General features: G+C 42.7%; 1 non-coding gene across 1 annotated transcript; it reads left to right on the top strand.

The window, feature by feature from the left end:
* Nucleotides 1–275: 275 nt before the first annotated feature.
* LOC127099182 (small nucleolar RNA R71) lies at nt 276–382 on the top strand. Its single transcript, XR_007793722.1, has one exon. It is a non-coding gene; the product is annotated as a small nucleolar RNA R71 (small nucleolar RNA).
* Nucleotides 383–24,775: the final 24,393 nt, after the last annotated feature.

The following is a 24,775-nucleotide window of genomic DNA, read 5'->3' as shown; positions in this document are numbered from 1 at the left end:
TTCACATATGCTCGACCTTAAGGGCTAATGCATCCATTTTAGCTTGCATCATGTCTATAGAGCTTAGTTCATGCACTCCTCCTTGGGCTTCCTTCTTCTCAACTGTCGCTCGTTCGACTCCCCATGATTGATGGTTTTGAGCCATATCTTCGATGAGGGCACTAGCTTCAGGATAAGGTTTGTTCATCAGCGCACCGCCTGCAGTAGCGTCGATGGTCATCTTAGTGTTATAGTGAAGTCCATTATAGAAGGTTTGAATGATTAACCAATTTTCTAAACCATGATGTGGGCATGCTCTTAACAACTCTTTATATCTCTCCCAAGCTTCGAACAACGATTCTCCTTGGTTCTGGGTAAATCTAGTTATATGATTTCGAAGAACGGCGGTCTTACTTGGGGGAAAGTATCTAGCAAGGAATACTCTTCTAAGGTTATCCCAAGTTGTAATGGAATTGGGTGGAAGGGAATCTAACCATGATAGGGCTTTATCTCTGAGGGAAAAAGGGAATAATCTTAAACGGATTGCCTCAGGAGAAGCTCCATTGGTTTTAAAAGTGTTTGCTAATTGGAGAAAGATTTTTAAATGTTGGTTTGGGTTCTCAGTAGCGAGACCTGCGGATTGTCTCTGTTGCACTAGTTGCAACAGGGAGGGTTTAAGTTCGAAATTATTAGCTGGGATGGTTGGGTTTACTATACTAGAACTAGGTTCTTCGTTGGATGGTTGGGCGAAGTCCTTAAGAGGTCTTTGGTTTTGATCTTCGGCCATAGCTCTCCTAATTCTATGAAAAAAATAAACGTGCGCGAGCGTAACGTTCAGGTTCCGGTAGAGGATATATTAAGCTTCCGGTGCTGCGAGTTCTTCGCATTGACCGGCAGGTAACAACCTAAGTCTAAACGATATAACAGCAGGGTATGAAATTTGACGAAATTGGTCCTCGACAACGGCGCCAAAAAATTGATGCGTGCTTTTCCCAAGTATACGAACGCGTCAGAGTAATATAAAAGATTGTCGAATCCATAAATACCAAGTGTCAATCTATCGTTATCTATTGTTATGGTGTTTATCTAAGGCAATCAAAATAGGGGTTTTTAAAGTGTGCAATGAAAAGTAAAGTGTTGAATAAAGTTCAATTAATAAAGACAGACTCGAATGTAATTCACATAATCAATTAATAATCTAAGTACTTGCTAATAGAACTACTTATGGGCAATGTTTCCTACTTTGAAAAGAACCAATTTAACAGGAACTGTCGCTTTCGCGTATTCAGAACCGAGTTGTACTCCCTAATCAAACCCTCTTATTGTTACTTATAAAAAGGCGCGCAATGCGTTAGAGTAGTAAATCTATTTTTAAGAAATATAGTATCTTGACTAAGTTGAAAAGTATTTTAACCTGGATTCCTTAACCAAAAGAGGTTCTTACGAACCAGACTCTAAACTTATAAACGCGTCCGAAAATAGTCTTAAAATCTCTTTTCTTCTTAAGTTAAAAACTCCTAATGAACTAAGCAAAGCGCTTTCGTTGTTGTAGCACCTCAAATTTGCACCTATCATTATACATACATTGTCATTATTAGGTCATAACATAACATGGTCCACTGCATAACATTGCATTGTCCCCTTTGCCCCAAGTGCAAGTCATCAAGAGAATTAGGTCAAACTGGTCAGGAGATCAGTCAGTCAAGCAAGCAAATGCATTTCTCAAGGAGCCAAGGCCCTATGGTTGGTCCAACATGTTCACATGACTTGGGGATCCATTTGAAGTGTTTTGGTCAAGGATTGGATGTTCAGAAGTCATCAGTCAATGCACAGTCAGTCAGAAACCCTAAAAAGTCAAACTTGGTCAACTGGGCTTGATTTTATGGTTTGGATGGATGGATTTGGTTTGAGAGAGCTTATTCATGTCCAAATAGGCCTCATATATCATGTCAAATACCATCATGGAAGATTTTGAGGCCAGATCAGAAATTTCCAAAAATAGAAACTGGACCTGTAATTTTAACTGCCAAAAATGGAAACTTCTTGATCCCAAACTTACATCATGATACAAGCTTCAAATGAATTTTTGCCCAACACGAAAGTTGAAGATATTGTTCTCCCATTCCCAAAAAGTCCAAGAACACTCAATTCCCATGTATGGTTGGCAAGTTATGATCAAATCATTTTCAGAAATTTTTGAACTTCAAAAGGCCATATCTCTCAAACCATTTGGCCAAATTTGGTGAGGTTTTTTCCAACAAGTCACATTTGACCTCCTCTTTCCAAAAATGTAACCATCACTCACCAAAACATCATATATCAAAATGGCATTTTTTGACTTACTTGAATTAATTTCAAGTGAAGTGAAATTTTGACTTTTTAAAATAAACCTTTTCCATCATTTTGGCCATTTGGAATTGATCTGAAATTGTATTTTGGACATGTTCAAAGCCCATTTTCGTGCAGTACACACACCCATCACCAACTTGCTTGAAAATTGGCAAAAGGACACTTTTCACCAACTCCATTCCACTTTTTCATGAACCTTGATAAGTACCACAAAACAGAGTATATATTCATCATTTTCCTGCTGAAAGAAACCCTAGCAGCCACATTTGACAAGCAGAAAAACTCTTTCTCTCATTTTTTCATTCTTCCTCATTTTCTCTCATTTTTGAAAAATCTGCAAAAGAAACTCAAAGAGCTTGACATTGCCTTGCCTAAAACAACATCCATACACCATTTTAAGCTTGTTTTCACCATCATTCCCCAACTGGAAAGCCTCCTGCCCGACTGTTTTTTTTAAGGCATCATCAATGGCAAAGTGTGGTTGAAGCTGTTTCAGTTCGTTTCAAGCCAAGCCAACTTCACCATTCAACTTTAGGGAGCTTAAGGAGCATCTGTTTCACTTTAACATGGCCAAATAACAACTGTATCGACACTGCCCTCCCACTTTGGTAAAATTTCGACCTCCTTGTTTCTTTAAACTATTACATGCTTTAGAAAGGTCTATCCATGCTGAGCTTCATGATGGTTTTGCTTTTGAAAATGGTTGATTATTTCTTGAGTTATGTCGAAATGAAGTTTGGTGATGAAACATGTTTTTGCTCGATTCATGAGTTGTGTTATGTTTTAGTGAAAATTATTGTTGGATTCATGTTGTTGGTTGTTTGCTGAGTCGTTTGGTATATCCAATTGATATTTCTGGAAAAAAATTTGAGCAACTCGATTTGGGGAAGATGAATATTGCTCCCTGTTCATGAAACCCTAAAACCATTCATGCCTTGCCCAGAATTTGGAGGCCTTACGTGTGCATGGCCACTGTAACTCATGCTGGCCAAGCACATTATTCCATTCCAGCATCCAAAACGCGACCGTTTTGTTAAGTGGTTGGGTTATTTACAAGTTTGCCATTCGTGGCACATGTCTCATTGAATTATGTTATTTCTTTTCAATTTTAATTTCATTTTTGATCTCAAACTTACAAAAATCATAAGTCAAGCATGCTTTGTCCAAAATTCATGGGAATTTTTGCATCATCCTCATCATGATCTCTACTTTTTTATCATATTTTTTCCAGATTTTTTATGATCATTGGATTTTATTTGGCATATTGATTTGTAACATGTGTTCATTTTTTGCACATTCCACCAAAACCTTTGTGAAATGGTCATGACTTATCCTATGGACTTGAAACTTTTTGAGCACAAACTAGACATATTCATGGTGATTTAGGTGTAGAGTTTGTGAATTTATCATTGCTGGTTTGTGAGATATGATTTTTTGAATTAGGGTGTGACAATTTGTGTCACACTATTGATGTGCAACTTCATGATTTTTGATACCATGCTTCTTGACCTCCAACTGATCTGAATTTTTGCATGAATGTACTCTTGGATGTCTAGCTTACATGTGAATTTTCTTGGAATTATTTGTGGCATTTCCTAATTGTTTGGGATTTTCTCCCCTGTTTGGTCTTATGTTGACTTTTTGTGACACATGTTCCCATTTCATTTGTGAAATTCTCATACTTTATTAGATGGACATGAAATTTCATATGTGATTACTAGACATCTTAAGCTTTGCCATGGTTTTAGTCCCATTCATTTATCATATGCCATCTCTGATTTATGAATTTTTCAAGTTGATGCATGATTGGTTGACTTCTTTGAGCATGTTCAAAATTGCTTTGACTTTCTGATTTTCATTGACTGCCTTCCACTTGTCCAAATGAGATGAAATTTGACATGCTTACCTTGCTGTGGGTTGTGATTGATCATGATTTATTTGATGATTTTTGGAAATGTTTGAGATTGGTTTTGATGCAAGTCTTGCTGTTGACTTCTATGAGCTCCTAAATGCCATGTTTTGACTTAATTTGTTCATGAAATGATGATGATGATTGATATGAATATGAACCCAATTGGTTTTGTTTCTTGATTGTTTGAACATGATTTTGGATACTTGCCCTTTGCTGTTTTAACTTTTTCATTCTCTTTTGACCCTAGGCTTGCCCTAGTGGTCCTGTTACTCACCTTTGAGCTCATGTTTTCAGGTTGACCAACAAATGACCAATGAGACCAATTCTTTTTTGATTGAGCTTGCTTGAATATCATTGATTAACTTGTTTGTTTTGTAGGTGGCTTGGCTCACATGCCTTGAGCCTTGTGCCTTGCGCATCCATTTGCCTATGATTAACTGTTGATGACTGTTTCCTTTTGCTTTGTTTTGAAGTTGTATACTAATGTCTGCTTGACTATTTCAGGTGCTTTTAGTTGCTCAGTTCCTTGTGAACTTTTGCTTTGCTTTGCTTGTATAAGCAATTTGCATTGAGGTATATTTCTCATCTTCATGTAGTCTGGAAGACCTGGCCTGTTACTTGGCCAGGCAACTGTCTGAAGTCCTCCTTAAGAGGCAATGTTTGTGGATGTTTAATTTTGTCCTTGTATAGAGTCAAAGACCTCCTAAGTGAAGAGGCAATTGGCAGAACCCAAGGGATATGCAATCTATCCCCTGCTATTCTGTGTGTCATCTGCTTTGCTCACACCACTGTGTTGATGCATTGCAGATACAAACCCAAGATCTTGTACAATTGTACAGTTGAGTCAGTGTCAAATGTGTAGAAGGGTTCCCACTTTCTGAACCCACACATTCTTGTCTTAAGCTCTCCAGGCCAGGGATAAGAGCTGTGAAGTCTCATCTTCACTCACCTTTCATCAGCTTCACCTTAGCCCCTCAATGGCAAGGTTAAGAGCTAACATTACCCAGTTCCAGAGGTTTGTTTGTTGAGGTTGATATGACCCCTCGACTAAAACCTAACCCTTGTTTGAGCCACTTGCTTGTGTATAGTGTGTGCTATCTGTGCTTGTATGTTTGTTTGACTTGCTTCCTGTGCAAGTTAGGGTTAGTTTAGACTTGCTTCCTGTGCAAGTTAGGTTTTGCTTGGCTTGCTTCCCGTGCAAGTTAAGTGTGTGTGTGGCTTGCTTCCTGTGCAAGTCATGACTAGGATAGGCTGGCTCCCTGTGCCAGTTAGCTAGAAACCTTAACTTAGGGATGATTTTGCATGATAACATCTAGGCTCGAGTCAAAGTCTCCCTAGTGCTGTGTCTCCCTCTGTTATCTGGTTAGGCTAATCCTTTATCCCTGCGTAGGGGAACTACGTCGCCCTGATCCTCATACCAGATGAGGTACGTAGGCAGAAGATGAGCTGATCTCTCCGGGCGCCCCTTTTTTTCTTTTTTGTGTGTGTTGTTTGACAGTTGCTAGGCTCGAGTGCCTGACTCCTTAGCAATTTGTTGTCTGTTTGTTTGACTGTGTGCTTGACAGTTATAGGCTCGAGTCCCCGACTCCCTATTAACTTGTTGTGTCGTTGTGTGCTTGGAAGCGGATGTAAGTCCATAGAGTGGCATTCGGGTTCCAGTGTGCGTGTGTTTGGTTCGGATGCTGATGTAAGTCCATCGAGTGGCATTCGGGCTCCAGGTTTGCCTTCTTGAGTGCGTTTTGGTTCGGATGCTGATGTAAGTCCAGTGATTGGCAGTCAGGCTCCACGTTTGCCTTTGCCAGTGTTGGTTTGTGTGCGTGTCAGCCGAGCTACGAATGCTCTGATTCTTCTCTCGTCCGAGAAGATACGTATGCATAGGATGCGATATCCTAGCGAGCATGTGTCGTTTCCCCAGTCCGAACTACTTCGACTCTGATGTCTATGCCTGATAGACTAAGTAGGCCCAGGATGCGATATCCTGCCGAGTCAGTTTCAGTCTGTTTTCTTGTGTCTCTTTCAGCCATTGTGTGTGCGTGTGAGCAGTGTTTTTAGCAACCATTTTCCTTCCTATTGTGCGTGGATCCCGTCGAGTACGACGGATGCGTAGGGGTGCTAATACCTTCCCTTCGCATAACCGACTCCCGATCCCATTCTCTTTGGTCGCGAGACCACGTCTTTTCCAGGTTTACTCTGAGCGTTTTCTTTCCCTCTTTTGGGATAAATAACGCACGGTGGCGGCTCTGTTGTTCTTGTTTCCCGCCGGTTTTTCGCGTGATGCGACAGCTGGCGACTCTGCTGGGGAATAGAGAAGTTGACCTGTGCTGGTCCGTCTTCCCTGAGCGAGTCTCTCCTAGCGCTCTCTAGGATAGGGTTTGGTTGCTATTGGCTGTTATTTATTGCATTCATTTGTATATATGTGCATTTATTGTTTGCATTTATGTTTACATTAATGCTTGCATTCATATTCATCTGTTCACCTGGCTGGTTGTCTGTTTCTCTCTGTTGGGGTGGGAGTTACATGAGGTAAAAGGCCCAATACCCAGGCCATGAGTGAAATCTAGGATACTTAGGAATAGAGTGATTCATGGGAAGCGGGTGGTATTGCGCCACTTAGCGGAACATTGATATCACGAGCAGTTCAGACCCTGGTGGGATATTATCGTTACATACTTCGGGTGTGTATATGATGATATTCTGCGAAAGGTTATTTATGCTGCGTTTCTCTCGACCTTACCCTGGCCTAGATGACACCCGTGAGTGGGGAGGGAATGATCATTATTACAGGTACAGTTGGTGACTTGTTGGTGACTTGTTGGTGACTTGTGATCCCGTTGGTGACTATTGGTTCAGAATTTTGGGGTCTCAGATGACTTTGGGTTTCAGATGAATTTGTGGTTCCGAGTTCAAGCCGAAGCTTTGATCCTGTGTTCCGAGAGACACAGCCAACCAGTCCAGTCTGCATCATTTGCATCATAGCATATTTATTTTTCAAAAGAAACGCAATAAAAAAAAGATACAAAAAAAAAAAGAAAAGAAAAGAAAAACAAAAAAAAACTAATCCCTGCATGCATATCATTTCTCAGGTACATTCCAGAGCTTGTTCACTGATAGAGATGGCAACAGTCCCAGGGTTGAAGCGGAAGACTTGTTCCTACAGCTTTCACCGTGAACCTTTGACGTCTCTGATTGAGTTGAGTAACCTTATGACCAGTGGTAACCAGAAGGGGTTTGTCGACCAGTACGGAGATATTCTGACACTGTTGAAGATGGTAGTCAATCCGGTGCCGTTGCAGACTCTTCTACAGTTCTACGACCCAGAGCTTCATTGTTTCACCTTTCAAGATTATCAGTTGGCGCCTACTCTTGAGGAGTACTCCATTCTGCTGAGTGTCCCGGTCCGGTATCAGGTTCCTTTCTTGGATGTGCCCAAGGAGGTTGATTTCAGAGTTGTTGCCAGAGCTCTCCATTTGGGTATCAAGGAAGTCAGTGATAGTTGGAGGTCCAGTGGGGATGTTGTAGGGTTGCCTTTGAAGTTTTTGTTGAGGGTAGCTAGAGAAGAAGCGGAGAAGGGAAGTTGGGAAGCCTTTCATGCTCAGTTGGCCGTCATGATCTATGGGATCGTCCTGTTTCCGAGTATGCCCAATTTTGTTGACTATGCTGCAGTCAGTATTTTCATTGGAGGAAATCCAGTTCCTACTCTATTAGCTGACACTTACTATGCTATTCACAGTAGGCATGGTAAGGGTGGGGCTATCAGGTGTTGTCTCCCGCTTTTGCTCAGATGGTTCTTGTCTCTTCTGCCAGTCAGTGGACCTTTTGTGGATGCTCAGAGCACGCATAAGTGGACTCAGAGGGTTATGTCTCTTACCTCCTATGATATCAGGTGGCAATCTTACCGGATGGATGTGCGTAACGTCATTATGAGCTGTGGAGGATTCCGTAATGTGCCACTCGTAGGGACTAGGGGTTGCATCAATTACAACCCGGTTCTTTCTCTCGCCAGTTGGGGTTTGTGATGAAGGGAAGACCACTTGAGGCTGAGGTAGCAGAAAGTGTGTATTTTGAGAAGCAGAGTGACCCGGATAGATTGGAGCAGATAGGAAGAGCTTGGAAGTCTATTGGTATGAAGGATGGATCTGTCTTAGGGAAGAAGTTTGCCGTTGCTATGCCTGATTACACTGATTGGGTCAAGGAGAGAGTAGAAACTTTGTTGTTACCCTACGATAGGATGGAGCCGTTGCAGGAGCAACCACCTTTGATCCTTGCTGAGAGTGTGCCTGCGGAGCACTACAAGCAAGCCCTGATGGAGAATCGCCGTTTGAGAGGGAAGGAGCAAGATACCCAGATGGAGCTGTACAAAGCCAAAGCTGATAGGTTGAACTTGGCTCATCAACTCAGAGGAGTGCGAGAAGAAGATGCTAGCAGACTGAGAAGCAAGAAGAGATCCTACGAGGAGATGGAGAGCATGTTAGATGCAGAACACCGGGAGTGCTTGAGGTTGCAGAGAGTTGAGGCCAGCTATCAGAAGAAGATCAGAGACTTGGAGAAGCAACTCAGAGATAAAGACATCCAGTTGAAGAAGGAAGTAGACTTGAGACAGGCATCAGAGAACCACCTTGGAGGAGAAGTGGTAGAGCTTAGACGACAACTGAAGGAGAAGATCACTCTTTTGCCAGAATGTTCAGAATGTGACCTGTTGATAGACCAGTGTCAGTACTTGAAGACTCTCATTCCGGGAGGCCGTTTGTCTTAGCTTGTATCTTTGATATGTATGTTGAGAATCACCTCCAGGCTTGTTGGATGGGATTCATTGTTGTACTCCGATTGTTTGGATTTTCTTTGTCGACTTTGTTGTATGATCCTGTTACTCATATAGATGAGGTTGTTGGTTTCACCTTGTACTCATCACTCTTGTGTATGTTGTTTCTGTGCTTCTATGTTGTTCTTGCTGCAGGTTGCCATCTTTTGAGGATGACTCAGGCTCTTTGAATGCCTGAGGAATGAACATATCATGTGCATCATACGCATCATTAGCACCATACTCATATCATTTTGCATAACAGGTGTTCTTGGTCGTGACTTCTCACTCTTGGTTCCTGTTCAGGCAGGATAGCTGATCAACGTCCGCACCGCTACTCAACAAGACTGAATCAACAGAGAGGTATGGATCAAGTTCAAGCTGAGTTGGCTGAGATGAAGGCTAACATGGCCCAGTTTATGAATATGATGCAAGGGGTTGCACAAGGTCAAGAAGAACTTCGAGCCATGGTTCAGAGACAAGAGGCTGCAATTCCACCGGTCAACCATGCTCCGCCAGAGGGAGGCCCGGTCAATGATAATAATGTTGCTGCTGCTGTACCCATCAACAACTATGCTGTAGGTGATGAGTTGGGGGGTATTCGAATCAACGGTCAACCTATTGCTCCAGATGCCGCTAATGCCAGAGCATCCGTGCCCCGGCCCGTAATCCTGCTCCGATTGTTGACAGACAAGAGGATATGTTCACTCTGCTCAGTGAAGACGAAGACGTTCTGGGAAGGGTTGATGAGAGGGATCGTAAAGTTGATGCCCTTGCTGAGAAGATCCGGGCTATGGAATGTCAAAATTCTCTCGGTTTTGATGTTACCAATATGGGGTTGGTGGAAGGTTTGAGAATCCCTTACAAGTTCAAAGCACCGTCCTTCGATAAATACAACGGTACTTCTTGCCCTCGCACCCATGTGCAGGCTTATTATCGAAAAATCTCTGCGTATACCAATGATGAAAAGATGTGGATGTATTTTTTCCAAGATAGTCTATCTGGGGCTTCTTTGGACTGGTACATGGAATTAAAGAGAGATTCGATCCGATGCTGGAGGGATCTGGGTGAGGCCTTCTTGAGGCAATATAAACATAACATGGACATGGCGCCTAGCCGGACTCAGCTGCAGAGTCTATGTCAGAAATCCGGAGAGAGCTTCAAGGAGTACGCCCAGAGGTGGCGTGAACTGGCTGCTAGAGTTCAACCCCCTATGGTGGAGAGGGAGTTGACAAACATGTTTATCGGTACTCTTCAGGGTGTGTTTATGGACCGGATGGGGAGCTGCCCATTCGGTAGTTTTTCTGATGTTGTCATTTGTGGAGAGAGGACTGAGCTTGATTAAAACTGGGAAGATCCAAGATGCTGGTTCCTCTTCTTCTAAGAAGCCATTTGCTGGGGCACCTCGTCGAAGAGAGGGTGAAACTAATGCTGTTCAACACCGCAAAGATCAGAACAGAAGTGAATACCGTCAAGCTGCTGCAGTAACCATTCCGGCACCTCAACCTCGTCAACAACAACAACAAAGAGTTCAACAACCTCAACAACAACAACAGCAACGTCCGTATCAGCCCAGACAAAGGATGCCTGATCGACGTTTTGATTCGCTACCCATGTCGTACGCCGAACTGCTGCCCGAACTACTCAGGTTGGGGATGGTTGAGTTGCGTACAATGGCTCCGCCTACAGTATTGCCTCCTGGGTACGACGCCAACGTCCGTTGTGACTTTCACTCTGGGGCACCAGGGCATCATACTGAGAAGTGTCGGGCTCTCCAGCACAAGGTCCAAGATTTGATCGATGCCAAGGCAATCAACTTCGCTCCAGTGCCTAACGTCGTAAACAACCCTATGCCTCAGCATGGTGGGCATAGAGTGAACAATATTGAGGGGAAAGAAGCTGAAGATCTGGTTGTTAATGTTGATGATGTTCAGACTTCTCTGCTAGTTGTGAAGGGCCGTCTGCTGAATGGGGGTGTCTACTCGGGCTGTGATGAGGATTGTTTGGGCTGTGCAGAATCTGAGAATGGTTGCGACCAGTTAAGGGCCGGTATCCAGGGTATGATGGATGAGGGTTGTTTGCAATTCAGTAGGGCTGTAAAAGATCGTGGGACAGTGTCAACTATCACCATTTACTTTAAACCAACTGAAGGACGTGGACAAAGGGTCGTTAGTGCACCTGCAACAAATGGTACCCCAGTTACCATTTCCGTGCCTGTAACCATCAGTGCTCCAACTACTATCGTTGCGTCTGGAAGAAGGGCTGTTGAGAATAGTAGAGCCGTGCCGTGGAAGTATGATAATGCTTACCGCAGTAACAGAAGGGCTGAAAGTCAGACGAGACCAGTGAATCAAGCTCCAGTGACAATTGGTTTACCGAATAGAGTTCCTGCAACTGTTGGTCCGGCTGTGGATAATGTAGGGGGTCCAGGAGGTTTTACCAGAAGCGGTCGTCTGTTCGCACCGCAGCCTTTGAGGGACAATAATGCTGAGGCTCTCGCCAAAGCAAAGGGTAAGCAAGCTGTGGTTGAGGAAGAACCTGTCCAGAAGGAAGCGCCCGAGGGGTCATTTGAGAAGGACGTGGAGGAGTTTATGAAGATAATCAAGAAGAGTGACTACAAGATTGTAGATCAGTTGAATCAAACTCCGTCCAAGATTTCTATACTTTCACTGTTGTTGTGCTCTGAGGCACACCGTAATGCCTTGCTGAAGATGTTGAATCTGGCTTACGTGCCTCAGGAGATTTCTGTCAATCAACTGGAGGGTGATGGCCAATGTGAGCACCAGGCATGGTGTAGGATTCACCAACCTGGACTTAACGCCTGAAGGGCGAAACCATAACAAAGCCTTGCACATCACCATGGAGTGCAAGGGGGCAGTGTTGTCTCACGTATTGGTAGACACCGGGTCGTCGCTGAATGTGCTGCCTAAGCAGATTCTGAAGAAGATTGATGTGGAAGGGTTTGTGCTTACTCCCAGTGACCTGATCGTTCGTGCTTTCGACGGATCCAAACGTTCTGTGTGTGGGGAAGTTACCTTGCCTGTGAAGATAGGTCCTGAGGTATTCGATATCATCTTCTATGTTATGGACATCCAGCCCGCCTATAGTTGTTTATTGGGGCGTCCATGGATTCATGCAGCAGGGGCAGTCTCGTCGACTCTCCATCAAAAGCTCAAGTATGTCTGGAACGGTCAGATTGTGACCGTGTGCGGTGAAGAAGAGATTCTGGTGAGTCATCTATCCTCGTTCAAATATGTTGAGGTGGATGGCGAGATCCACGAAACCTTATGCCAGGCGTTTGAGACTGTGGCTCTTGAGAAAGTGGCGTACGCTGAGCAGAGGAAGCCAGGTGCTTCAATTACTTCTTACAAGCAGGCTAAGGAGGTTGTTGATTCTGGCAAAGCTGAAGGCTGGGGCAAGATGGTGGATTTGCCTGTCAAAGAAGACAAATTTGGCGTTGGTTACGAGCCTCTCCAAGCAGAGCAGAATGGTCAAGCGGGTCCGAGTACCTTTACCAGCGCTGGGCTGATGAATCATGGCGACGTCTCTGCAACCGGTAGTGAAGACTGTGACAGTGATTGTGATTTGGACAACTGGGTTCGCCCGTGTGCACCAGGGGGTCTATCAACAACTGGACGGCTGAAGAAGTGGTTCAAGTTACTCTTCTGACAGAGTAATTTTCTGTTGTTTTTCATTTTGCATGAAAATCCTACGATCTGCCCAAGGCGTAGTGATTCATTGTAGGGCCTCATCATGTTTTAATGATTATCATTAATGAAGGACATTTTTTGCAATCAAACTTTGTGATCCCTGTCTTTCTATTTTTTGTTTTCATCTTTTTCAAAAAAAACAATAAAAATGGCAATGTTTTTGTTTTTTGTGACTTTATTGAACTCTTTTTCTAAAACAAAGCATTAAACATGCAGAAGCGATCTTATGGCATTCACTATGAACAGTTCTGTTATGGCTCAGTATGATTTCGACAATCCCATCTACCAAGCTGAAGAGGAGAGTGAGGAAGACTGTGAACTTCCTGCAGAATTGGTCAGATTGCTGAAGCAGGAGGAAAGGGTCATCCAACCTCATCAGGAGGAGTTGGAGGTTGTTAATTTGGGTACTGAGGACGCCAAAAGAGAAATCAAGATTGGGGCTGCTTTAGAGGACTCTGTCAAGAGGAGGCTGATTGAGATGCTGAGAGAATATGTGGAGATATTCGCCTGGTCATATCAAGATATGCCTGGGTTGGATACAGACATTGTGGTGCATCGATTACCTCTTAGAGAAGGATGTCCTTCGGTCAAGCAGAAGCTTCGTAGAACGAGTCCTGACATGGCAACTAAGATCAAGGAAGAGGTTCAGAAGCAGTGGGATGCGGGTTTTTTGGCTGTTACAAGTTATCCCCCATGGGTGGCCAACATCGTTCCTGTGCCGAAGAAGGATGGCAAAGTCAGAATGTGTGTCGATTACCGGGATTTGAATAGAGCGAGTCCGAAAGATGATTTCCCATTACCTCACATTGATGTATTGGTTGATAATACGGCTCAATCCTCGGTATTCTCTTTCATGGATGGTTTCTCTGGATATAATCAGATCAAGATGGCGCCAGAGGACATGGAAAAGACGACATTCATTACACCTTGGGGCACGTTCTGCTATAAGGTGATGCCATTTGGGCTAAAGAATGCTGGTGCTACCTATCAGAGGGCAATGACGACTCTTTTTCATGACATGATGCACAAAGAAATTGAAGTGTACGTAGATGATATGATTGCGAAGTCGCAGACAGAAGAGGAGCACCTGGTTAATTTGCAGAAGCTGTTTGACCGGTTGAGAAAGTTCAAGCTGAGGTTGAATCCGAACAAGTGTACGTTTGGGGTGAGATCAGGGAAGCTTTTAGGCTTCATTGTCAGTGAGAAAGGGATTGAGGTTGATCCAGCGAAAGTCAAAGCTATTCAAGAGATGCCTGAACCAAAAACGGAAAAGCAGGTCCGTGGGTTTTTAGGGAGATTGAACTACATTGCAAGGTTCATATCTCACCTAACTGCCACGTGTGAACCAATTTTCAAACTGCTAAGAAAGAATCAAGCGATCAGTGGAATGATGACTGTCAGAAAGCTTTTGACAAGATAAAGGAGTATTTACAGAAACCTCCAATCCTTATACCTCCAGTTCCAGGGAGACCTCTGATAATGTACCTGTCAGTGACTGAGAACTCGATGGGGTGTGTATTGGGACAGCATGACGAGTCTGGTCGAAAAGAGCATGCCATATACTACCTTAGCAAAAAGTTTACCGACTGTGAAACAAGATATTCACTGCTCGAGAAAACTTGCTGTGCTTTGGCCTGGGCTGCTCGCCGACTGAGGCAGTATATGTTGAACCATACTACCTTATTGATTTCTAAGATGGATCCAGTGAAGTACATCTTTGAGAAACCGGCTCTCACCGGACGCGTTGCTCGTTGGCAGATGATTCTAACAGAATATGATATTCAGTACACGTCACAAAAGGCCATCAAAGGTAGTATTCTGTCAGACTACCTCGCCGAGCAACCGATTGAAGATTATCAGCCTATGATGTTTGAATTCCCTGATGAAGACATCATGTATCTTAAGATGAAAGATTGCGAAGAGCCTCTTGTCGAGGAAGGACCGGATCCGGATGACAAATGGACACTGATGTTTGATGGGGCTGTGAATATGAACGGTAACGGTGTTGGGGCAGTATTGATCAATCCTAAAGGTGCTCATATACCTTTTTCTGCCAGATTGACGTTTGACGTCACCAACAACGAAGCTGAGTATGAGGCTTGTATCATGGGGATAGAAGAAGCCGTTGATCTGAGGATCAAAACGCTTGACATTTATGGAGATTCCGCTCTAGTGATCAATCAAGTCAACGGAGATTGGAATACGAACCAGCCGCATTTGATTCCGTATAGAGATTACACCAGAAGAATACTGACGTTCTTCAAGAAGGTGAAGTTGTATCATGTCCCCCGGGATGAGAATCAAATGGCTGATGCTTTGGCAACTTTGTCGTCTATGATCAAAGTTCATTGGTGGAATCATGTGCCACATGTTGCGGTGAATCGACTCGAGAGGCCTGCGTATGTGTTTGCAGCCGAGTCTGTTGTGATTGATGAGAAGCCGTGGTATTATGACATCAAGAACTTCCTCAAGACTCAGGAGTATCCTGAAGGTGCGTCGAAGAATGACAAGAAAACCCTGAGAAGGCTAGCTGGAAGCTTCTATTTGAATCAGGATGATGTGCTGTATAAGAGAAACTTTGACATGGTCTTGCTCAGATGCGTGGACAGACCCGAGGCGGACATGTTAATGCAGGAAGTTCATGAAGGTTCCTTCGGTACTCATGCCGGCGGACATGCAATGGCTAAGAAATTGTTGAGAGCGGGTTATTACTGGATGACTATGGAATCCGATTGTTTCAAGTATGCTCGGAAGTGCCATAAGTGTCAAATCTATGCTGATAAGGTGCATGTACCACCAAGCCCTCTGAATGTCATGAATTCGCCTTGGCCGTTTGCCATGTGGGGCATTGATATGATTGGGAAGATTGAGCCTACTGCTTCGAATGGACATCGCTTCATTTTGGTAGCGATTGACTATTTCACCAAATGGGTGGAAGCAGCTTCCTATGCTAACGTTACCAAACAAGTGGTTACCCGGTTCATCAAGAAAGAAATCATATGTCGTTATGGAGTTCCTGAGAGAATCATCACTGACAATGGTTCGAATCTCAACAACAAGATGATGAAAGAGCTTTGTAAAGATTTCAAGATTGAACATCACAATTCTTCTCCTTACAGACCGAAGATGAATGGTGCTGTAGAAGCGGCAAACAAGAATATCAAGAAGATTGTGCAGAAGATGGTCGTTACGTACAAGGATTGGCATGAGATGCTGCCTTTCGCTTTGCATGGGTACCGTACCTCAGTACGTACGTCGACCGGGGCAACCCCTTACTCCCTTGTGTATGGTATGGAAGCTGTCCTACCTGTTGAAGTGGAGATTCCTTCTCTGAGAGTTTTATTGGATGTCAAGCTGGACGAAGCCGAGTGGATTCGAACAAGGTTTAACGAGTTGAGCCTTATCGAAGAGAGACGGCTAGCAGCTGTATGCCATGGACAGTTGTATCAGAGAAGGATGAAGCGAGCCTTTGATCAGAAAGTGCGTCCTCGAAGCTATCAGATCGGTGATCTAGTTTTGAAGAGGATCCTCCCTCCCGGTACAGATAACAGGGGCAAGTGGACTCCTAATTATGAAGGTCCATATGTTGTGAAAAAGGTATTCTCCGGTGGAGCCTTGATGCTTACAACTATGGATGGTGAAGATTTTCCGTCTCCTGTTAACTCAGATGTAGTCAAAAAATACTTCGCATAAATTGACCCGCTGGACAAAAAGAAAAAAAGAGTCCAGGCAAAAAATGGGCATCCCGGCGAACCAAAAACAGAAAAAAAAGGTTCGGGCAAAAATTAGGGATAAAAATGAAAAGAATTTGTACACCCGGTAAGTCGAAAACCCGCAAGAGCGGCTTAGGCAAAAATGGGTATCCCGGTGGATTGAAAACCCGAAAGGGCGATCCAGCCAAAAGAGGGATTAAAGCGAAGACTACAGTCTGAGTTGTCTGTACTTCATCGAGCTTTGTCGTCTGCCATCTCGAAGGATGTGATCCGTCCAGTCATTCTTCTCTGAAAGCAAGGAGTTGGGAGGAAAACTGATGATTTGTGAGTTATAACAGAATTGGGAAATAGTGGATGTCGTGTTCACATTGCCATTAGGATAGATTTTTCCTTTTGTGCGCAATTACCTCTTTCTAGGAATTGCTTCCCAATGTATTTGCCTTTTCAGGCACATTTTCAATCAATAAAAGTCGTTATTCAGATAAATGGCTCTTTTGTTTTTATTTTTACTGTTTTGTTTGCAAAAATGTCCGAATTTTTGATAAGCATTGCATATAAAAACATGAAGGATAAACAATAGCTTGCAGGATGACAAAACATTTGAAAATCATTTTTGAATGTTGAGGACACTTGAGCGTATCTTGTCCATGTATCCCCTAGGGGCATTTTGTTGTGCTGTTTTTCGGGTTGGCGTCTGTGAGGACGTTTCCCCAGCAGATATTTTCCCCAAGCAAGTTTGGAAGCTATCAGAGCTATGTTCCCCTGCGGAGACGTCTGTGGATAGTGCCTTCTATTCCCCAACAGATCTAAGGATTGCCTATCCCCCAGCAGGCCTGTATTTGCCGATTTCCTCCCCGAGTGAGGCAGGTTCATTGAAATTTATCTCCAGCAGTTATCCTATCTGTGGACTGGATGGGTCGTCCCCAGCGGAATAGCTCTTATTTCCCAAAGCAAAGTTTTTTCCTATTTGTGGATTGGTTGGCTTTCCTCCAGTGAAGTCACCAGGTTGTCCCTAGCAAGTTGTCTTATTACTCCCCAGCGAGTGGCTTTGTTTACTCCTCAGCGCAGTCGTTTTGGTTCGTCCCCAGCGTTGTATTGGTTGTTCTCTCAAGTGGAGTCCCCGAGTGGATTGGGTCCTATGAAGGATATCCCCAGCGGAGTTTACCTTTCCCCAGCAGCAGTGTTATTCTCCAACATGGGTGAGAAGTCGCTGCTCTCCTTGCAGAGTCTCCCCGCAGAATTGGAGTACCCGATCAGTTTTGGCTCCCCAGCCGGAGTTTTTCGTCATTTTTGCATTTTTGCATTTTTAGTGATCATTGCATCCTCAAACTGCGTAGCATTCCCATTCAATATGGAACATTACACCATAGAAAAATTCAAACATATGCATTCATGTGTTAATCACACCAGACCGTATCCCCGGCAGAGGCGGATCATTTCATTCAACATCAGCACAGCAAGTCTGCTACAGTTGCTCTTGACAGCATTCAGGATTGATATCCCCACAAAGGTTTATTTCCTCACCCGTTGGTGATAGAAAGTTTGTTTCTCCCCAGTGAGACCCCCCAGCAAGTGGTCAACCTTGCCTTGACATATCTAAGATGTTGTTCTTGTGATACCGGTAAGTGTCATGCCAGCGCCCGCGTGTGTTTCTTTGTTTGGTGTCGGTAAACACCATTGTTTCGATGTCTGTAAACATCGGGTATTCTCCCCAGTCATCAGTAAATGTCTGGTCATCATTTTTGGTGTCGGTAAACACCATTGTTTCGGTGTCTGTAAACATCGGGTTTTCTCCCCAGTCATCAGTAAATGTCTGGTCATTTTTGATGTCGGTAAACATCATCTTTCGATGTCGGTAAACATCGAGTCTTTTCTGCAATCATCGGTAAATGTCTGATAACCCCCAGCTAGAGATCCCCAGTAGAGTCATCGGTAAATGTCCTATCTGGTTTCCAGTTGCAAATATTTGTTTTTTCCCTTAGTGAAGTGTTCCCCAGTCATCGGTAAATGTCTGGTCGTTTTTGGATGTCGGTAAACATCATCTTTCGATGTCGGTAAACGTCGAGTCTCATCCCCAGTCATCGGTAAATGTCTGGTCATGCTTTGTTTCCTTGTTGATAAAATCAAGATCCCTAGAAGTCGTCGGTAAACGTCTTGTCTGATTACACCACAAAGATTTTGTTCCTCCCCAAGTGGAGACGCCATCGGTAAATGGCCCTGTATGCTTCGATATTGGTAAATATTGAATGCCCAGTTTTATCCGCCATCGGTAAATGGCCCCCGTTTTCTTCGATATCGGTAAATATCGGATCCCCGGTTGTAGTAGCCATCGGTAAATGGTCTCGCTGAAGTTGATATCGGTAAATATCAAGTTTCTTTGAAACCACCATCGGTAAATGGTCTTGCTTCCTTTTTTACATCAGAAGTTGTTTCCCAGCAGCCATCGGTAAATGGTCTTGCTGAAGTTGATATCGGTAAATATCAAGTTACCAGTTTCTAACCATCGGTAAATGGTTTCGCCTTTCTGAAGTTGTCAATGGCAGGCGTCATCGGTAAATGACGTGGTTCTTCCTGTATCATATCCGGCAGAGTGCAAATTTCTACGGTTCTTGGTATTCAATCCCTGTTTACCCTGAAAGTCTGACAGCCATTGCTCTCATCCATTCGGGTTCCCAGCTGATTGAATAGGGGCAGCTGTAGCACCTCAAATTTGCACCTATCATTATACATACATTGTCATTATTAGGTCATAACATAACATGGTCCACTGCATAACATTGCATTGTCCCCTTTGCCCCAAGTGCAAGTCATCAAGAGAATTAGGTCAAACTGGTCAGGAGATCAGTCAGTCAAGCAAGCAAGTGCATTTCTCAAGGAGCCAAGGCCCTAGGGTTGGTCCAACATGTTCACATGACTTGGGGATCCATTTGAAGTGTTTTGGTCAAGGATTGGATGTTCAGAAGTCATCAGTCAATGCACAGTCAGTCAGAAACCCTAAAAAGTCAAACTTGGTCAACTGGGCTTAATTTTATGGTTTGGATGGATGGATTTGGTTTGAGAGAGCTTATTCATGTCCAAATAGGCCTCATATATCATGTCAAATACCATCATGGAAGAATTTGAGGCCAGATCAGAAATTTCCAAAAATAGAAACTGGACCTGTAATTTTAACTGCCAAAAATGGAAACTTCTTGATCCCAAACTTACATCATGATACAAGCTTCAAATGAATTTTTGCCCAACACGAAAGTTGAAGATCTTGTTCTCCCATTCCCAAAAAGTCCAAGAACACTCAATTCCCATGTATGGTTGGCAAGTTATGATCAAATCATTTTCAGAAATTTTTGAACTTCAAAAGGCCATATCTCTCAAACCATTTGGCCAAATTTGGTGAGGTTTTTTCCAACAAGTCACATTTGACCTCCTCTTTTCAAAAATGTAACCATCACTCACCAAAACATCATAGATCAAAATGGCATTTTTTGACTTACTTGAATTAATTTCAAGTGAAGTGAAATTTTGACTTTTTAAAATAAACCTTTTCCATCATTTTGGCCATTTGGAATTGATCTGAAATTGTATTTTGGACATGTTCAAAGCCCATTTTCGTGCAGTACACACACCCATCACCAACTTGCTTGAAAATTGGCAAAGGACACTTTTCACCAACTCCATTCCACTTTTTCATGAACCTTGATCAGTACCACAAAACAGAGTATATATTCATCATTTTCCTGCTGAAAGAAACCCTAGCAGCCACATTTGACAAGCAGAAAAAACTCTTTCTCTCATTTTTTCATTCTTCCTCATTTTCTCTCATTTTTGAAAAATCTGCAAAGAAACTCAAAGACCTTGACATTGCCTTGCCTAAAACAACATCCATACACCATTTTAAGCTTGTTTTCACCATCATTCCACAACTGGAAAGCCTCCTGCCCGACTGTTTTTTTTAAGGCATCATCAATGGCAAAGTGTGGTTGAAGCTGTTTCAGTTCGTTTCAAGCCAAGCCAACTTCACCATTCAACTTTAGGGAGCTTAAGGAGCATCTGTTTCACTTTAACATGGCCAAATAACAACTGTATCGACACTGCCCTCCCACTTTGGTAAAATTTCGACCTCCTTGTTTCTTTAAACTATTACATGCTTTAGAAAGGTCTATCCATGCTGAGCTTCATGATGGTTTTGCTTTTGAAAATGGTTGATTATTTCTTGAGTTATGTCGAAATGAAGTTTGGTGATGAAACATGTTTTTGCTCGATTCATGAGTTGTGTTATGTTTTAGTGAAAATTATTGTTGGATTCATGTTGTTGGTTGTTTGCTGAGTCGTTTGGTATATCCAATTGATATTTCTGGAAAAAATTTTGAGCAACTCGATTTGGGGAAGATGAATATTGCTCCCTGTTCATGAAACCCTAAAACCATTCATGCCTTGCCCAGAATTTGGAGGCCTTACGTGTGCATGGCCACTGTAACTCATGCTGGCCAATCACATTATTCCATTCCAGCATCCAAAACGCGACCGTTTTGTTAAGTGGTTGGGTTATTTACAAGTTTGCCATTCGTGGCACATGTCTCATTGAATTATGTTATTTCTTTTCAATTTTAATTTCATTTTTGATCTCAAACTTACAAAAATCATAAGTCAAGCATGCTTTGTCCAAAATTCATGGGAATTTTTGCATCATCCTCATCATGATCTCTACTTTTTTATCATATTTTTTCCAGATTTTTTATGATCATTGGATTTTATTTGGCATATTGATTTGTAACATGTGTTCATTTTTTGCACATTCCACCAAAACCTTTGTGAAATGGTCATGACTTATCCTATGGACTTGAAACTTTTTGAGCAAAAACTAGACATATTCATGGTGATTTTGGTGTAGAGTTTGTGAATTTATCATTGCTGGTTTGTGAGATATGATTTTTTGAATTAGGGTGTGACAATTTGTGTCACACCATTGATGTGCAACTTCATGATTTTTGATACCATGCTTCTTGACCTCCAACTGATCTGAATTTTTGCATGAATGTACTCTTGGATGTCTAGTTTACATGTGAATTTTCTTGGAATTATTTGTGGCATTTCCTAATTGTTTGGGATATTCTCCCCTGTTTGGTCTTATGTTGACTTTTTGTGACACATGTTCCCATTTCATTTGTGAAATTCTCATACTTTATTAGATAGACATGAAATTTCATATGTGATTACTAGACATCTTAAGTTTTGCCATGGTTTTAGTCCCATTCATTTATCATATGGCATCTCGGATTTATGAATTTTTCAAGTTGATGCATGATTGGTTGACTTCTTTGAGCATGTTCAAAATTGCTTTGACTTTCTGATTTTCATTGACTGCCTTCCACTTGTCCAAATGAGATGAAATTTGACATGCTTACCTTGCTGTGGGTTGTGATTGATCATGATTTATTTGATGATTTTTGGAAATGTTTGAGATTGGTTTTGATGCAAGTCTTTCTGTTGACTTCTATGAGCTCCTAAATGCCATGTTTTGACTTAATTCGTTCATGAAATGATGATGATGATTGATATGAATATGAACCCAATTGGTTTTGTTTCTTGATTATTTGAACATGATTTTGGATACTTGCCCTTTGCTGTTTTAACTTTTTCATTCTCTTTTGACCCTAGGCTTGCCCTAGTGGTCCTGTTACTCACCTTTGAGCTCATGTTTTCAGGTTGACCAACAAATGACCAATGAGACCAATTCTTTTTTGATTGAGCTTGCTTGAATATCATTGATTAACTTGTTTGTTTTGTAGGTGGCTTGGCTCACATGCCTTGAGCCTTGTGCCTTGCGCATCCATTTGCCTATGATTAACTGTTGATGACTGTTTCCTTTTGCTTTGTTTTGAAGTTGTATACTAATGTCTGCTTGACTATTTCAGGTGCTTTTAGTTGCTCAGTTCCTTGTGAACTTTTGCTTTGCTTTGCTTGTATAAGCAATTTGCATTGAGGTATATTTCTCATCTTCATGTAGTCTGGAAGACCTGGCCTGTTACTTGGCCAGGCAACTGTCTGAAGTCCTCCTTAAGAGGCAATGTTTGTGGATGTTTAATTTTGTCCTTGTATAGAGTCAAAGACCTCCTAAGTGAAGAGGCAATTGGCAGAACCCAAGGGATATGCAATCTATCCCCTGCTATTCTGTGTGTCATTTGCTTTGCTCACACCACTGTGTTGATGCATTGCAGATACAAACCCAAGATCTTGTACAATTGTACAGTTGAGTCAGTGTCAAATGTGTAGAAGGGTTCCCACTTTCTGAACCCACACATTCTTGTCTTAAGCTCTCCAGGCCAGGGATAAGAGCTGTGAAGTCTCATCTTCACTCACCTTTCATCAGCTTCACCTTAGCCCCTCAATGGCAAGGTTAAGAGCTAACATTACCCAGTTCCAGAGGTTTGTTTGTTGAGGTTGATATGACCCCTCGACTAAAACCTAACCCTTGTTTGAGCCACTTGCTTGTGTATAGTGTGTGCTATCTGTGCTTGTATGTTTGTTTGACTTGCTTCCTGTGCAAGTTAGGGTTAGTTTAGACTTGCTTCCTGTGCAAGTTAGGTTTTGCTTGGCTTGCTTCCCGTGCAAGTTAAGTGTGTGTGTGGCTTGCTTCCTGTGCAAGTCATGACTAGGATAGGCTGGCTCCCTGTGCCAGTTAGCTAGAAACCTTAACTTAGGGATGATTTTGCATGATAACATCTAGGCTCGAGTCGAAGTCTCCCTAGTGTTGTGTCTCCCTCTGTTATCTGGTTAGGCTAATCCTTTATCCCTACGTAGGGGAACTACGTCGCCCTGATCCTCATACCAGATGAGGTACGTAGGCAGGAGATGAGCTGATCTCTCCGGGCGCCCCTTTTTTCTTTTTTATGTGTGTTGTTTGACAGTTGCTAGGCTCGAGTGCCTGACTCCTTAGCAATTTGTTGTCTGTTTGTTTAAGTGTGTGCTTGACAGTTATAGGCTCGAGTCCCCGACTCCCTATTAACTTGTTGTGTCGTTGTGTGCTTGGAAGCGGATGTAAGTCCATAGAGTGGCATTCGGGTTCCAGTGTGCGTGTCTTTGGTTCGGATGCTGATGTAAGTCCATCGAGTGGCATTCGGGCTCCAGGTTTGCCTTCTTGAGTGCGTTTTGGTTCGGATGCTGATGTAAGTCCAGTGATTGGCAGTCAGGCTCCACGTTTGCCTTTGCCAGTGTTGGTTTGTGTGCGTGTCAGCCGAGCTACGAATGCTCTGATTCTTCTCTCGTCCGAGAAGATACGTATGCATAGGATGCGATATCCTAGCGAGCATGTGTCGTTTCCCCAGTCCGAACTACTTCGACTCTGATGTCTATGCCTGATAGACTAAGTAGGCCCAGGATGCGATATCCTGCCGAGTCAGTTTCAGTCTGTTTTCTTGTGTCTCTTTCAGCCATTGTGTGTGCGTGTGAGCAGTGTTTTTAGCAACCATTTTCCTTCCTATTGTGCGTGGATCCCGTCGAGTACGACAGTTGCGTAGGGGTGCTAATACCTTCCCTTCGCATAACCGACTCCCGATCCCATTCTCTTTGGTCGCGAGACCACGTCTTTTCCAGGTTTACTCTGAGCGTTTCCTTTCCCTCTTTTGGGATAAATAACGCACGGTGGCGGCTCTGTTGTTCTTGTTTCCCGCCGGTTTTTCGCGTGATGCGACAGTTGTATTTGAAATAGTTAAAACAATTAAGTTTAAAAAGACGTTGGACGGCTTCCGATCTTACCCAATGGAAATTAAGTGCGGGAAAACTTAAGTTGAAAGTTAAAATAGCCCTTAAGCATTTCTCCGAACAATTGTACGGATTATCGGTTCAATTACGATCCTTACATTCTAACCTTATAGGTTTAGTTAGACATGGTAAAGTAAATGTGCATTTAAATTTAAATAAAAGTAGTGCGAGTGCGGAAAGTAAATAAACGTAGTGCGAGTGCGGAAAATAAATAAAAGTAGTGTGAGTGCGGAAAGTAAATAAAGTAAAGCGAGTGCGGAAAATAAATAAAAGTAGTGCGAGTGCGGAAAATAAATAAAAGTAAAGCGAGTGCGAGAAAATAAATAAAGTAAAGCGAGTGCGGGAAATAAATAAAGTAAAGCGGGTGCAAGAAATAAATAAAGTAAAGCGAGTGCAAGAAATAAATAAAATAAAGACAATGTGAGAAATAAATAAAGTAAAGACAGTGCGGGAAATAAATAAACTAAAGACAGTGCAGGAAATAAATAAAGTAAAGACAACGCGGGAAATAAATAGATAAAGGTAAGGCAATAAAAACCTGCTCCAATCGGAGGGT

This window comes from Lathyrus oleraceus, chromosome 6 (assembly GCF_024323335.1).
Source record: "Lathyrus oleraceus cultivar Zhongwan6 chromosome 6, CAAS_Psat_ZW6_1.0, whole genome shotgun sequence".
In the NCBI taxonomy this organism is placed as follows: Eukaryota; Viridiplantae; Streptophyta; class Magnoliopsida; order Fabales; family Fabaceae; genus Lathyrus; species Lathyrus oleraceus.
This window is presented reverse-complemented; position numbering and strand designations above follow the sequence as displayed.